Source organism: Lichenostomus cassidix, chromosome 4 (assembly GCF_008360975.1).
Source record: "Lichenostomus cassidix isolate B80296 chromosome 4, HeHo_3.0, whole genome shotgun sequence".
Lineage (NCBI taxonomy): Eukaryota > Metazoa > Chordata > Aves > Passeriformes > Meliphagidae > Lichenostomus > Lichenostomus cassidix.
This window is the reverse complement of record NC_139484.1, coordinates 54,097,818-54,115,494: the sequence shown is the minus strand read 5'-3', so window position 1 is coordinate 54,115,494 and position 17,677 is coordinate 54,097,818.

Genomic DNA, 17,677 nt, shown 5'->3' with positions numbered 1-17,677 from the left:
TTAATAATTTATTTTATATCCTAATCAGGATTGTATCCAAATTATTAGGCACAGCCTTGAGCATAAATGAACAAGGGCAGGGGCAGTTTAAGGTGACAAGGCTAGCACAGTCTCTATACCCAAATAAATAAATAAATAAAAATCTTACCAAGAAACAGCAGAATCTTAACAATTGCCGAGCCAGCAGGACAGCTGGAATCGTTGAGAGTTCACCCTTTCTGGCCCAGGAAAAACACATTGTTAAGCAATTTTGTTGTTCCTACCAGCAGACCTTGAAGTGGAAATTAACGAGTGGTGGTATTCTCTCACACCCAATCCCCTGTACATTTGCATTCATTTGCATATGAATGCCCAGCTAATTGTTTTGAAGTAACAATTAAGAGAACAATAGAGGAAAGAAAAGGGACTCCAGGCAGCAACTGACACCTGGGACTCTGTATTAAGAAAAGCTTTTACATATTTGAATTAAAAATAGACAAAGGAACAGAAACAGGCAGGCATAAAATTCATTACTGAAAGAAAAGTAGCACATCACATCCATGCACGCTACCATGCTCCAGAATATGTTTCACACTCATCCAGCCAAGAGATGCACAATACACTGCATGGTAGAGGAGGTTTTTCCTTCTGGTGTGCATTTTAGAAAAAAGTTGCTTTCTCACATTCCCTGTATGCCTAAACCAAAGAGTTTGAGTTCAGAAGGAAAGGAGTATTTTGCCAATTTGGCATCAATTTTAAAGTGGATTAACCTTTCCTGAGAAGTTCAGATATGCATTGGTTCAGCAGCACCTTTAAACCATTTGCCTGCGGTTAAAACTGGATCCATTGCAATATGATAATAGAGGTTTAATTTCTGTATAACACCATCAGTGCCATCTGAAATTATTACTCAGGCTGCATTTCCAGTAGGGATCCAATTACCCGATTGTTGGTGCAATGTGATTTGTTAGGCTCAGTCTTCCCTCCTGGTAATGATGATGTAGCTCTTTTTATCTGGAGCAATTGCTGTTGTTAACTGCATCACTGGCAAACGCTTAGGCTCTGCTGTCCCCTCCTGCAAAGAGGAGCACGGGGTTGGGAAGTAGGCTAGGAATGGAGCAAGGCACAGTTTCATTCAGTAATAACCCCTGCTACTAAAGAGGTTTATTGACTCCAAATTACTGATCACTAAAAGCACTTTTGGACCCAATAGGATCATCTGAGCCCTCCCGTAGAGGAAAATGCCAGCACACAGCTGAGGGGAAGGAGGTTTGAGGCCACAAGGAAGGCCACATCAGCCAAAGAAGTGGGGAGCAGTGGGGCTGGAGAATGGAATAAAGCTCTGGGTGAAGAAGCTGCGGCAGTGGGTTCTCTAGGGGAGACAGACACAATCAGAATACTGAAAAGAGCTGCAGCTCAGGAACAGCTCACACAGGACAGTAATTTTTAACTTGAAGCTCCTTTTGAAAAATTTTCTTTTAAAGAGAAAAGAGAAGTTAAATTGCACCCTCTGTACCTTTCAAGAAATTTTTAAAAACAAAAAAATAAAATAAACAAACAAACAAAATCAACCACCATGAAGATTAACCAGGAAAATCCATTTCTGATCCAGGTGAGACCATAGTCTGCAAAGGATGTCTGGGAGATATTCTTAGTGCAAAGGTGAAAACTGTAATCTGACCATAAATTACATATCCTGAAATGCAAGATTACTAGCCCTCATAGAGTTGTGAGCTCTGCTGTAGGTAATTGCATCCTGGTACTCTGGTGGTCATGGGTAGCAAAATGCCCTGAATGCACCAGCCTTTCTAAGTGAGAGGTCTTATTATTCAGAGCAATCAACATTTCCTCTCTCGCACTTAAACAGTTTATTTTAAATAGAAGAGACATACAATTACAGGAGCAGGTTATTTAGCTTTTTCTATTGTCCTTCCTTAAATATCTGCAACTTCTGGTTTATTTTGATAAAAATGATTGTGATGTAACATACATTATACAACCATATATATCACACCATAGCTAAGGCATGTGAATGTAAAGCATTATATTTGAAGATGATACAAATAATGAAATAAAATATTTATAACACATTCTTCCGTATTGTCTTGTTCGAGTTGCCTGAATTGCTGGAAAATCAATGCCATATCTGTATAGGACTGCAATGGCTTTTCTCTTACTTGATCACAAGGATGAGTAAGATAGACCCCTAGAAAGACAGATAGAACTTTCACTATAAATGATTTGAAAAATATGGAATAATCCATCTCTACATTATTTTTTAAAATGCTCTGCAGGAGGCATTTCTTTCTCTTCCTCTTTTTACTTTTCCTGTTTTCACTTTTCCTTTTTTCCCATTCTTTTCATGTACTTCTAATACATTAAATAGAATGTTATGGATTGAAAAATAAAGGTCTCTGTTATGGATGAATTATTTTTTTCCATCAAGTTGTCTGAAGGTTAGACAGTCAACACCTACAAATTACACAGATGTGTCATATTCCTAAATGAATTGTATTATGCTGGCACACCTATGAATACTAAAAGAGATCTGCCACAAATCTCAGTATAAAATGCACCCCTCTAATCCATCTGGGAGTATACTAAATACAAGAACACTGTGCCACTCTAAAAAGAAACAGCATGCTGTGGGTGATGTTCTTTAGCAATTAGTTCTTTATCTCTTTGTTCAAATAACAGCCCTCTTTCCAAATTTGCAAATAAGGGAGTCACTATGAATTGGTGACATTACTACACTGCTTTCATATTAAAAGCCATCCTCAGGTGTGGTGTATGAAGCAAGAAGTGAGGAAGAAAGATACTAGCAAGAACATGGAAAACTGCTGCCCAGTTTGAAGGCAACTGTTGCCTCAAAACGTAACACCAGATGTATGTATTAAAAAGGTCCTCTTTAAAATGTGATTTAATCCCCTATCAATATCTGTGAATGATGAGGTGGGAAGAAGAGAAGGAGTTGCCATTTTATACCAGCAGCAAACTGTGACATGTTGTGCAAGGACGCTAACTCTGGAATTGTTGTTTGAGGAGCCAAGATAACTGGCAGGGTGTTGATCAGCCAAGACTACAGTGGGGTCAAGGGAAGAGAATAGCTTAGCAGCCCCAAAATTTTCCTACAAGCCTGGTGAGAGCACTAGTGGAAAATGTTCTACCAAAACCAAGGACATTGGCTGTTGGGATCAATTTAGTGGAGGAAAGACAGGGGAAAGCTGAAAGGTGTGAACTAGCAGGTACAGGACTAGGACACTTCTTTTGACATTATGGGAAGATAAGATCAAGAAGAGATTGAAAGGAAGATTTTAAGAGTATTTAATGGGACAAGTGGGTAGTGAAACACCTGGAAGTGGTAGAGTTTTAGGGGTGATTAGAAGAAGGAGTTTGGGAATTGACCTAGACTGCTTCTTAGGCAGGGCAGGAGGAATGTAAATACAGATAAAATTGTAATTTGGTGTCTAGCACAGCTGGGCCCAAACCTCTAGGTGCTACCCTAATAAAAACAGTAAGGAGTAATAATAGGTTACCATAGAACTCATCATACCATAAAATGTTAGTTTTAAACACATGATGCCGTTATGACTGGGGTTTCTTCTAATACATAGTTATTTTAGAAGAGGATAGCCTAATTTCTTCGTTTATGCAATTTTAACTTGTTAATTAAGTATTTAGCATGCTATGAAGTGTCCTCCTATTTTATATTCATTAGTGAAAACTAATCTAAGGTGTCACAATTTGTAATTTTGTGGTGGACCTGGTGAAAAGTAGATTCTATTTTCAACATTAAGCTCAAATGGCAGTACAGTAGTACAACAATTAGAATGTATACATGAAAACTGAAATAAAATGACACCCAGTGGGCTAGTGCTAATGCATATGGTACTATAGTAGAAATACATAAAGATTATACACTAGGTAGTCCAAAGAGATTCTAGTCAATCTACCATGAACAAGAATCATAATTGCCATAAACCACAGTAAAAAGTGCACCTAGTCAGAGGTCACTTTGTAGCATGAGGAGGACAAAGATAATGAAGTGTGGTCAAATTGTAGAACCCACCCTGCAGGGCTTCAATTAGGGCACCTGCTAATTCTTTAATCTTTAATTGTGCATGTGTAAGGTGTATACTCTGCCAAGACAATTCAAAGTTGCATTTTCTTCTGTGTGAATGTGTGAATCAATATTAGTGATTGAGTAAGACAAGCTCATCTGTTCACTCTGTCTTGAAACATGACTTATGTGGTGACACTACATCTAGTGGGAGGGCAACTGAAATGCTTATAGCCAAATGAGTGAGAGCTTGCCAAACAGGTTTTCTGATCTGTAACAAAAGCATCTGGACAAGTGCTAGTGCTAAAATTGTCATTTAGTTTGGGATCAAAGAGGTCTGCATTTGCCATAGCTTCTGCTATTTTGTTTGCCTCAACTGAGTTGTTAAGTGAAAATCAGCTCTGTCCATATGTCTTCTTGTTGTGGAGCCACGGAAGCAACAGTTTCATGTTTTAAGAGAAATGTTTATTATGGACACCTGTGGAATGCTGCTCACATATTTCAAAGAGAAAAGAGGGTATATTACAAGACTTAAAGAGAGTAGTTTTGTGCTCAAAGTTTATGAATCTGTTATTTTCTGCTCTTACTCAAACTGATTTACAGCACTTCATATTCCACAGACAAATATGCAACTGTGCAGAGCAAAGGCCGAGCCAGCCTCTGGACTGATCTTGTAACTATTTCAGGTTCTCAGATTTTGAAGAAGAAGGTTACTTATTTTCTCTTAGCTGATGCATGGTGCTTTGCTAACTCAGGCCTTGATTTACAGAGAAAGCACAGAGGCATTCCCCCAAAACCGAAGAAAAAGGAGAGTCAAACTCAGAGAGTGTATGGGCAACAGAAGAATTACAAAAAATCGTTAAGTATGGTAGATTAAATATTGAAGCAGAATATGAAACGGCCAGTCACTTTATATTCATTGAGAGTTATTTGTCCATTCTATTTACGTCTGTAAGGCCATCCACTTGACTCATGGTACATGGAAAAATCTGTCCTCTGAAGGCATGCTTTCTACTGCTGATGCTGGTGTGATTTCTTTTTTTGCTTAGAAGAGAATACATGACTGATGATTGTGAATTAAATGTAACCCAGTGAGTTGTCAGTGACAGATATGCATTACGTGCACTAGTACTAGTCCAGATGTCATTGCTACACTCTACTATTTTTCCTTTAGCAGCTTACAGCCCATAATTAAGGCTTAACTTTCTTTTTAACACTTTCAGATCCCAAGAAACCATATAATAAAGTCACTTATTTGTATAATAAAGTTAGTTATTTGAGAAGAAAGAGGGTGTAGAGACACATGCTTATAAGTATGCAATAATTTTGAAAAAATGCTAATTCTTAATAAATGGAAGAAGTAATTTTGATGAGTATAACAAAAAAGGAAAATAATGCCACCTCCTAAGACATGATAGATTGTCATTTGTTTTCTTTTCTAAATGCTTATGGGGCGAAAATCTAAGAGTAATCTATAGCCACAAGCACTACTCTCTGGATGCATCCACTTCTGCTCTAGCAGCTTCTTTTTCACCTTTTTTTTTTTAACCTAGTTTCTTGATTCTATAGTATTAACCCCTATGTTTCCCAAATTGCACACAGCATTTTAACAACACGACTCCCACTGACTTTAATGAATCTTGATGCTGAGGATTATGTAGTTGACTGATGGCTGTAGTCTACATGTACGGTATGCAGTCACAGATCATTACACTGCCTTGTCTCTCTTGCGAGCTATAAGCAGCAGCTATAGTCTCTAGGCAATCAGCTTAATTTGCAATGGGTTTAATACAAAATATCATGAAACTGGAAGGGAGCATTATGTTTCCACACCCCATGCTGAAAGGAGAAGACCTGATTTCATATTATCTATGAGAGTAAACCTGCCTTCCATCAAGAAAAAAATAATACTTCTTGTTTGCATTTAATTGAGAAAAACCTGGAGTTTTAGCCAGCACAGCTCCCTAAGTCCCAGAAAATTCCTCTTCCTGTGATTGTGTGTTTACATTTTTCAAGTCAAAATTTTCAAGTCAAAATCCCAGTCTAATCTGCTATCTAAGGGAGAAAATGTATCAGAGTGGTATGGGTCCTGAGATTTTCCTGTCAAAAATGGGTAGGAAAGTGGTGCTTTGTCTGCCTGCCCCCACTCTCACCTTGGTGGAGAATGGGGAAGCAATGAGTACATCTGGAAAACAAACCCATGTTCTCAGACAGAAATCCCAACATGTGACTCTCCTGGGACTCTGGGAGAGCACCAAAGTAAAATGATGGTCCTCCTCTTTCTCTTTTCTTTTCATGTATGAAGTTTTTCTCTGTCGCATCTTGAAAAGGAAGTCTGACTGGCAGCAGCACTGTTCTCTTGTCTTCTTTGTTCTCCAAGGTAACAGCTCCTGACAGGAGAGGCAAAGTTGCAAGTAATGAATGAGGGCTGCAGTCCTTTGGAGTTGGTGCATTAAATGCATAAGATGAAGCCAGAACAAGTGTCCTGCTTGATCCTGACACTTTTCCTTTGACATGGCTTAGTTACTTCAGTTGAAGTACCTGAAGATTTGTATCTTCAGTGCTAGCCCTTGTTTTCATAGGGGACTTTAATTTATCAAATGTCTCCTGGAAACATAATACAGCAGAGGAGACAGTCTAGGAGGTTTCTGTGTGGAAGAGAACTTTCTGACACAGCTGAAGGGAGAGCCGACAAGGGGAGATGTCCCTCTGGAGCTGCTGTGTGCGAGCAAAGGAGGATTGGTGGGTAATGTGATGGCTGGAACCCACCCAGGGCGCAACAGTCATGAAATGATACAAGCTTTTGATTCTCAGAGAAGCAAGGGGTTCAGCAGAATACTTTGGCCTGTTTAGGAGACTGGTTGAGATCATCCCTTGTGGAGCCAATCCTGAGGGGCAAGGGAGTCTATGAAGGATGGACATTCTTTAAGGAAATCCTGAAGGAGCAGGAGCAGGCTGTCCCGATGTGGTCTAAGACGAGCCAGAGGGGAAGAAGACTGGTCTGGCTGATCAGAGAGATTTGACTGGAGCCTGGGATAAAGAGTAGAGTTTACAACATTTGGAAGGGGCAGGCAACTCAGGAGGAGGCAAAGAATGTCATGAGGTTGTGCAGAGAAGAAACGAAGACCAGAGTCCAACTAGAACTTTGTCTGGCTACTGTTGTAAAAGAAAATACAAATTCCTTCTATTAATACATCAGCAACAAAAAGAGGGTTTAGGAGAATCTCCGGCCTTTAATGGATGTGGGGGGAAACATGGTGATAAAGGATGAAGAAAAGACTGAGGTACTTCATACCTTCTTTGCCTCAGCCTTTAATAGAAAGACCAGTTTTTCTCCAGGTATGCAATGTCCTGAGCTAGAAGATAGGGATGGGGAGAAGAACAAAGCCCCCATAATCCAAGGGGAAATGGTCAGTGACACACACAGGTTTATGGGGATGTGTGGGAACCACACAATGGTACTGAGGGAGCTAGCAGAGAAGCTCACTGAGCCACTTTCCATCATTTACCAGCAGTCCTGGTTAACTGGGTAGGTCTCAGTTGACTGGAAGTAAGCAAATGTAACACCCATCTACAAAAATGGCCAGAAGCAGGATCCAAGGAACTACAGGTCTCTCAGCCTAACCTCAGTGCCAGGAAAGGTTGGACTCCATGATTTCAAAGGACAACCTAATAATTCGATGATTCTATGTTTCTATGGTGCTGTTAGATTTGAAAAGAGAATCACAGGTTTTTATTTCTCTTCTTTTTGTCCAACCCCTCTCAAATAATTAAGCATTTTTCTTCAAATTGTACTTTAAATCTCTTGCATTCTGGTCTCACATTAGATTCACTATCAGGAATGAAACAAGAAGTTTAATAGGAAGCTGCAATATACTTGTGCAGCAATATTAACAATTTATTTAAATTTTAAATCAAAGTTGTAAAGAAATAGGCGAATCAGTGCTATTATTGCTTCTAATGAATGATATGTGAGAAGTATATGTTTCTGTTGTATGAAACAGAAAGCTCTTTAATTGGAACATCTTATGAAAGCATTGCAAGAAGGATGTAACTTTGGTTTCTGGCAATGGAATAGTACCAAAGTGATCCAAAATGCACTTAACATGAGTATATGAGTTATTATTGGACATTATGAAAAATTTGCAGAAAATGACTGATAATAAAATTCTAAGCTGTTTGTACTTTAAAAGGACAGGTGGGGAGTAGATACATATGTGGTCATATCCCTAATGAACATAAAATGCTAATTCATCTGGTTTGTGTATAAATAATGAGTAATGATTATAATAAGCTGCTAATGAGAATGTGATTAAACTTTGTTCCTGTAAATAATATTATGTAGTTAATTGGATGTTATTTACGCATTACCATCTAGACATATTCACACAAAAAACTAAATATCTGCAGGCATGTATAGGTTTGGTGTATATATGTCCAACATTATCACATTTCAGAGCACTCTTGTGATTAGTGTGCACCAGACAGCACTGGGATAGGTAAGTGTAACTACACACACATACACACACTTTAAGAATTGAATATGATGCACAGTGCAAGGAACTGGAATTCACACAGAAAGTCTGCGCTGGAACAGTGAATTAAAAGCAGCTCACCTGGATCTCTGGCTGGAACTCTAGTCCTTTTAAAATCCCTTCAGAGCAGAAATACCTAGAAATATTTATAAAATTATAATAGTTGTAAATCAATACATTGATTTTAGGTCTTGTACAATATAATTTTTTTCCAACTGTTCTAAATATTGTCTTGTTTATAATGATTGAAGAAACATAAGATGAAAATTCTTACCAATTAGGGTAAGTAGCAGTTAAGATTGTTCATGGGCTTATAAGAAATGGGTTAGAAAATAAGCAAGACTGTTTTATCCAATACTCTGCACAACATACAGCTTCCCAAGATTGCATTTAGGAAGATGATGATGATGATGATGATGATGATTACGAAAACAAAAACCTTGGCACTAGATTGTCTGGAAAATGTTTCTGTTAAGTTGGTTTAAATGTGTGCTTGGGTCAAGTTGCTTGCCTCCTGGAGTCACTTTTCTGAACATCACACCTTCTTCCCTTTTTGCCTTTTGAGCCTCAGGGATGTGCTCCTGCCATTTGGCTGCTTTGAGCATTGCCTTTCTGTGGTGTTCTGTTGCATTTAGGCAGAAGTCTCCCTCATGCTCAAATAAAACCTTTCAATGCAGGAAGCAAAGCCAGCACTTCCTTTTAAATCTGATGCATCACTTCCCCGTGTCTGTCAGGGCTCTGTTACAATGGGCTTTGCAAAAGGCCACTTTGGCTCCTTTTGAGACACCATGTACCTCCAGCAGCTGCATAAATACCTTAGCACCTTAAAGCTGCTGCTTGCTTATAGATATATTTATTCTGTGAAGTACCCACTTCAGATTCTTCTGCAAGTCCCATCCTGCATGAGGGTCTGTCTTAGGTTTCAGAAGTATTTCAAGGGCATGGGCAGAATGCAAAAACTTACTGAAAATTTTACAATTTTTCCTTCATGTCTGCCAGCCTGGGCAGTAAATGGCAATAGACACTGACTTCTCTGCTCTGCTCAGTGGTTTTGGCTCACAGCAGATCCTAGGTTTACCTGAAGTCTCTCTAACTACTTTTCAGCTGCTGATTTACTCTGCCCTAGTTTCAGTGAGCATAATAATACCTCTTGTTTGCAGCCTTGTCAGCTCTTTCTTCACCAGCCTCATCACAGCTAATGGTACTTTGCATTTCAGTAGTTCTACCTTGACTTTGCCCTCAGAGTGTCCTGAAATATGTCCTTAGGTTTAAATTCTTCACAAACCCGGAGATGAATGCTCTGGTTTTCTCTGTATGTTCTATGTCTGTCCTGTGGTGATGCTACTATCTATTGCCCAGAGGGGTGATAGATGTCCCACCCTTGGAAACATTCCAGTCCAGGTTGGATGGGGCTCTGAGCAACCTGATAAATTCAAAGATGTCTCTGCTTCTTGCGCAGGGGTTGAACTAGATGATCTTTAAAGGTCCCTTCCACCCCACACTATTCTGTGATTCTATGATATTATGACTCTATGAATTGCTCTGCCTTGTTGCTCAAGCAGCCACTGATACCCTCTTGTGTCAACAGCTATGTGCTCCAAGTAGTAGCATAGCCTGCTTCAGGATTTGTCTTACTGGCAGCCTGCATGTATCCAGTGCCTTAGGAAGGTTTTACTAAATATAATCAGTCCTTTGCCACATTTCTAAAGTCTGATATTAGCACTCAGATGTGATGCTGGAGCTGTGCTGCAGTTGGCTCCACAATTGAGCTGGACTATTGAACAGCAATAGGCTGCTGATTATTTAGTAACCAGACCAATACGGCAGCTTTCAGTTGGCAGCCTTCTTCTGCAGTGTGTTTATATATTTGGATCAGCACATAACTTTGAATTTGCCAAAGTCACTTTGCAGACAGTCTTCTCTGTATTGGAAATCATTGTTCTCAGTCACTGCATGTACTGCCATTTTCATTTTCTCCGGTAACAGTGAGATTAGGACATGCCTTTTTTTTTTTTTTACTTCCCTTGAGTGACTTCTTATAAGGCTGGGCATTTTTATTTATGTATTTTGAGTTGCTTTACAGAAAATTTATGCTGCTTTTAGACCATTGCTTTCTAAATCCTTTCTCTTTTTTCCTTTAAAGTTATTTGAACCTATATGCTTGTTCTGTGCAGCCAGCTGTCACTGTTTTGATGCTGGGCATTTCAGCAGTGTTTTTTGCAAAAAGTTCTCTAGGATTCAGAACTTACTCCACTACTGTGTTCCAAAGTCTCAGCCAGCAGCAGAACCTGTTTTTCCTTCAGAAACAGAGTAATTCAGCCACATAACCATAGTTCCCAGCTCTGCTGTTTAAATTTTTGTCTTCCTTGAGCTGTCTCAGTTCCAGGTAAAGAACTTACTCTATAATATCACTCCATACAGGAAATATATTACTTACCAAAACTTGCCACTGATTCATATTTAACGTATTTTTCCATTGTGACAGTGTTATTCCAACATACAGACATCTGGGTAGACACTCAGTTCCCATTTCCAGTATTTTGGTTCTCGTGTAAGGATATCATAGAAAGCAGCAATTTTATGTGAGAACATTTCTGGTGCTACTGACATGCTGCCTCTTTGTTTTGGTTTTTATCCCATGTCTGCCTCCACACCAGACAGTTTGTTGCTGTGAGACTCAGTGGCCTGACTGTTGCCAGTACATCTCACACATTGCCTGCTGAGTCAAAACATGGAGGATTCTATGTTTTCTACCTTTCTGTGACAAGTCATGTCCACACACATGCTACAAACACAACCAGAACTTCACGCTGGTCTTCCCTGAGACACCCCTAAAATTCCTCACACCAGCTGCTTGAAGCATTTCCTCACAGGACCGTGACATTAACTACAGGCAGATGCTGACAAGTAGATTTGTCTGTAATGCTACTCCAAATATAACTATCTTACTTGAGAGATGAGTAATACAGAGCTATTTGGTCAAAAAGATCTAGCAGTTCAAAACACAAATACTGGAGAGAGTAAAAATCTCTTTCACAACTCTAGCTTCTATAAACTGAGATGAAAAGAGACTTATTTTAGTCACACTCCCAAGGAGGTCAGAGAATGTATATTTGTGTCTACCAGTTTGTATCTCTCTGCTAATAGCTTGTGACCTCATTAGTTGACTTCAGTCAAATTTGACTGAAGGGTACCTTTACCCTTCATTCTTGAAAATAATTAAATCTGCATTTTTAAATAATTAATTAATATAATTAGGTGATAATTAATGAAATAATAAATCTATACATTTTATGAAATTGTGTAAGCACAAAGGGAAAAGAAGCATTCCAGCATTCCCCACATGGGAACGTAAATTTGGCACATGAGCATGAATATCTTTTGCACGTTCTAGACTGAAAAATCTGCAAATGAGAAATACAGTTTATAAATTATAAACATTTTTAATATATATATAATTAAGGCAAGATAAAAACTGGTGGTAAAATGTGTTTCTTGAGTTACATGACTCACAGGAGTATTGTTTAAAATTGTCTTTTTCCTTTCAGTGCTCTTTCCAGGTTTGCCTACATGAGGTACTTGTGGACTGCTTGGATAAGTTAGCATATTAGTGATTATACACAGCTGGGAATTATGTAGAAAGGACAAGCGCAACCATTAGAATACCAAAAACCTAATTGCAGGTTATAAAAGCTGAAGGACTTCTGTGTTATAGCCTCAGTCTTCTGTCCAGCTTAGAGCATCTGAAAAAGGATTCATTTTGTCTGGTAGCCTAACAGAGAGTAGATGCAGTGACATGGGATATCTTTTTCAGGGCTCTTATTCTATTCCCACTGACCGTAACCAACTGACACAAAATCAAACTGGCTTTGTTTATTGCCAAAGACTTTTTGTCTACTCAGGCTGTTAAACCATGCTTAATGTCAGTGTAACTTCACTAATCTTTTAACATGATGCCATACTCTAGAAAAGGCTGCTTTCCTATTAGTATTTACAATGGATAATAATTCTCAGTAATTCATCTGATATAAAACTAGACTGTGAATGGAACATATTTAACACAAAAAACAGTCTCCATCCTTGCAGCTCAAAGAATACTTGGAGATGAGATTTACACTGCCCATTTTGAAGAATGAGATTCAGTCAAAACAGCTACAAACATAGACCACATATTTCATGTCTGAAAAATCCAGCAGAGCTGGTGAATCTGCTTTGATTTTCCATTCCTTGCCTCAGAATAACATACTGGAGTTTAACCTTCATTATATGATTATGTCTGTACTTCTCATGGTAATTAAGTGACCTTCCAGAACAGTGAACAAAACTTTCAGGCTGAGAGATTAATTCTGAGAGGTGTGAACTTTTCTGTTCATCCCAATCGATGTTAACTCTGAAGCCTTACAGATAGCTTACATTTCAGTCTCATTAACTATTTCACTGCTGATCACTTTGCATGCAAAGCTCACTAACTAAACTGAGCCACAAAAGTAGTTTCTCCCAAATGACTGAATACTTCAGACCCACCAGTTCCACCTTACCTGCAGCATCTATAGCACAGTAGTTTGGTACTAGAACAGGAAACTGCAGCATACTGAAGACCAAGACCAAAAAGGTGGTCTTCACCAAAATGTGAGGAAAACATGATAAATAAAATTTCATATTAAAATAAATAAAACAGGAGTCTCTGTCCTGAAATTATTATTCATGATAATATTTAATTCAAGAAACTTCTTTCTTAAATGTAAAGGAAGCTGTTGGGGAATTTCTAGGGTCACTCTATGGGAATGGAAGAGAAGCCAGAAACGCTGCAGCACAGCATGGGTCCAGCTGGAAAAAGCATACATTGAGCCCTGATCTTAGCTAAGTAGATTAGCGCCAAGATAGAGCCAAATCACTTTTACACGTTATTCTGATTAGAAGCTATTCAGAAAAGTAAGAAGGTGACTTTGTTCCCCAATTAATGGGACTGAGCATGTTTAACTCTTGGAAATACCCAGCACTTCCTAGCAGTAGTCCCTCTGTTACTTTTTGTGCCTCACGTACAAGGGCTTGTCTCTGCTTTTAAGCTATGCCAGGGTGAAGTGGAAGAGGAATGTGAAGCATCTGAAACAGCTCGTGGTGTAACCCCTCCTGCTCAGTAGCACTTTGGCACTGCAGATTAAACAACCCCCAGAGCTCTTCCCCAGCGGCACTGCTGTGTTCTCCTCTCACCCCTGCGACGCCCAAGAGCCAAATGCCATAGGGCAGGGTTTGGGGCACTGGCTGAAGTGTCTGGAGGTGCTCAGCCCACCACCAACCCAGCCAGGAACCTGGCATGTGTTTTCAGAGGAACACCTTGATACTAACCACCCAAACATTCCTTCCAGGTTGAGAGGAGTGCGGGCTGCTCAAGGCTGTGATAAGGTCAGGTTAAACAGTTCTTTGGGTGGAAAGAAGTTGACAGAGTGGACTTGCTGAAATCTAAGCTCTGGCTTATGAAATTCCTGTTGGCGCTGCTGGAGCTAGTCAGCATTATATAGTTCCTGGATCATCAGGGACTTTACGATCTGTCTTAGTCTATTTGTGTGCTAACAATAACTTTAGCTGCTAGTTTCATGAGCTCTGCTCTTTGCAGGAAACAGTAAACTGTGCCTGAAAATCAGTATGTAAAATACATTGTAAGGGAAGGGAATAAAACAGGGCCACACACAAAAAAAGGAAGTGACAAAAGGCTTTAGGAGATTAATAAAACTTAACTGGCTTCCAAATAGGAAGAAATAGAATTATTAAAATAAAACTTAACTGAAATGAGTTTTTTAAAAATTTTCATATCTCAGATCTGCAAGGTTGTATTTGCTGACAAGTCTGTAGCTTGTTATTTTTATACTTTTGGGTTTCCATCTCTTTATATCAATCTGGTGAAAGCTTATTAAACTCTTATTTGAATTTTTGTATCTCTTTCTGCCTAAACCTTTGCAGTGACTCACATAAAAGTAAAGCAATATTTTAAAAATCCATATATAAAAGCTAGAATAGCAGGCCAAGTTTTAGCAATATATTTTGATTTTATCAGTCCTTACTAAGCATATGATTGGGAAATAAAGTGCTATTTCTCCTTGCATATTTAGATGAAGTGAGTATATTTTGTGGCTTCTGTGGAGAAAACAGGACTCTACTGACACTCCAGCTTGAGAAGTCTGCTTTGCACTTGAGTTCTTTTGTAGATAAGTTCTTCTAATTAACTATTCCTGCATAACTCAGCTGCTTGTCAAATGTTGTTCTTTTCCAGTCTTCACCAAATCTCAGTGGAACAGGGAGTTCATCATCCTGTATGCCCATATTTGTTGTTTTGCACTCGCAGTGAGTAAATGTATTAAAAGGTTTTGTGAAATATGAGTCTATTCATTCTGTATTATCTGAATGAGGAACATCAGTTCAGCACAGGTAACCAATTTTCATGTGCAGATTTTGTAATGAGAAAGTGTTTGAGGAAATTTGGCTTGTTTGCAGTCATAAGGTTGGCTTAGGCAAAGGTGTCTCATTTTTTTCTGTCCTTTTTTTTTCAACCACTGCATGATTTAGTACTTCACCTGCTGAATGTACTAAAATACTTGGGTGTTACTGAGAATAAGATTAAGACTCCAGGGAACTATTTCTCCATTAAAGAATGATTTCTTTGTTTCTTAAATTTCTTTACTAAAATCTTAGTCATATCAACAGTAACTCACTAAGACTTTGTCATTTTTTTAGCAGCTTTGGAACGATGTTGCAATATGGAAAAGTTCACATTCTTTAGTATACTCTACCAATTCATGGAAAGTCATGTAAATTCCATTATCTTAAAGCCATTTAGTTGGGATAGTAAAGTGGGAGAAATGCCAATTATTATATACTGCAGTGCTATCCAATAAATTCCCTAAATTCCAAGAGGCTAAAAAGTTTTCAGTGCTAATAAGATTCATGGGTTGTGGTCAAAAGGCCTACCTCTGCTTTTCTTCACAGTCCTTCAGGAATTCAGCAGATTTACATTAAATTTTTCTTTGACATCTGGGCTGCCATTCAAACAGGTTTACTGAATATTTGTGGTGTTTGACCACTATTTCAAACAGTCTTTTCTTGTTCCATATTAGCTTCACAGCTAGTATGTCAATTTCAGCTCTGGACAGTCTGAACCATGACGTGACTGCCTTTATGTGTGACATTATCTGGTGTCTTCAACAAATTAGTTACAGTGTGCTTCAAAGGCAATTGGACCGTCCTTCCAAAAGGACATACATGAGCATCTGTTTTTGTGAATTTCTTGCAAGTTGTCTAATATTTCATCACAGGTTCTTTTTAGCCCCTGCTCTTAAACTGGCATAGAGGTAACTTAGTTGATAGTGGCTCTCACTTCTAAATTGCTGTGAGGTCAAGATTCTCATGTTCTCTGTCCTGTCAGGCTCTTCTGGATAGAAAATTTACTAACTACATATTGATCATTTTCTTGCAGCATTCATCCAAAATATAACCCTGAAGCTTCAACAGAAAGCTCCAGATATGTCTAAAAGCTGTTAACAGAATTGTATAGAATGCTGTGCAGTGGGCATTTTCCACATTGCGTTTCCTAGCTTTGAAAAATGGATTAAAATTTTCTCCATTTAAGAGCAATTGGAAGTAATTCCTTTTCCTATCAAATACATTTGCATGGGTCTGCTATTTGGTGTTACTGTCACAAATTTAGATGATGACAATTTTTACCAGAATGCTTTGATTTTTGAAATACCCTCTGTGCACTTAAATTACCAGATGATATTGCTTCTTAGGGTTTCTTTGAGATTATTAAGAAAAAAAAAGCAAACAGAAATGAGGCTTTTAAATTCCATGGCTACATTTTCCAGAAATACTCAATATTGAACATGATTTTGAAAAATCACAGTTGAGTGATATATAGGTTTTATTCATAAACTGTCCTTTTGGAAAAACACATTTTTCTGAAATAGTGTCACTTGTATTTGAAGTGCTATATTCCTAAATATTAATACAATACCTATAATAATGAAGGAATTTAAATACTTCTTAAATCACAGCTAATTGTGTCTCACACCCCATACAGAATCACACAGAATTATAGAATGGTTGAGGCAGGAAGGCACCTCTAGAGATCATCTAGTCCAACTCCCTACTCAAACCAAGGTCAAGTAGAGAAGCCGTATCAGGGCTGCACCCAGCTGAGTTTTTAATATCTTCAGGAATGTAGACTCCAAAACCTTTCTGTGCAACCTCTTTTGGTGTTTGACTATTCTTGTAGTTAAAAGATTTTTCCTATGTTTCTCTGGACCCGACAGGGCCCATGGATGTGTGTATGTACTGTTTGTTTAAATTTTCCCTGAACTGAGCCTCCTGCAGTAAAAGTAAGTCTTCCTTGCTCCAGATGTTCTCTCCAGTCTCACAGACCTGGCATGGCTAAAGGTCAATCTTCCAGTAAAGACAGAGGGAAGGAGACACTGAATGCCTCGTCCTCCTCCCTGTCCCCAGTTCCCCTGTCCTCTTGAGCCTACATATTCCACTCTGCTCCTTTTGCAGCTGACAGATCTGTGGAAACCCTTCTTGTTACCCTTTGTATCCCTTGCCAGATTCAGCTCTGAGTGGGCTTTTGTTTTTCTGACCCCATCCCTGTACACAAAGCCTCTGCAGTCAGCTCCCTTGAGGGAGCTGCAGTACATGGGCTGTGTATCTGTCCTTCTTTGTGAGACTTAACCAGCCTTTTTAAGTCTGGTTTCCTTGATACACTCACCCCTCAAGACTCCCATGATATGTCACTTCCAATTACAGAGGAGGAATACCATGATTTCTTTTCAAAGGATGAAAAAGTATCTCTAACCTATTTGAGGGACCTGGCCACCAGAGAAGTTAAGGCATTCTGTGGATGACAATGTGCCTTCCAATAGGCTTCAGGGAATTTCACAGTTTCTACTAAAAATGATGAGTGAATGAAGAGGTTTATTTTCTTGGAAAATCCAATCATCTCATTCGTCAATAAGAAATGAGGGGTTTTGAAAAAGTGAATTAATTGTGAACGTGATGGGCTGAAATTAAGAACACTAACTGCCAGCTTCAAAGAACTGGTAGCAAAGTGTGTTCCTTT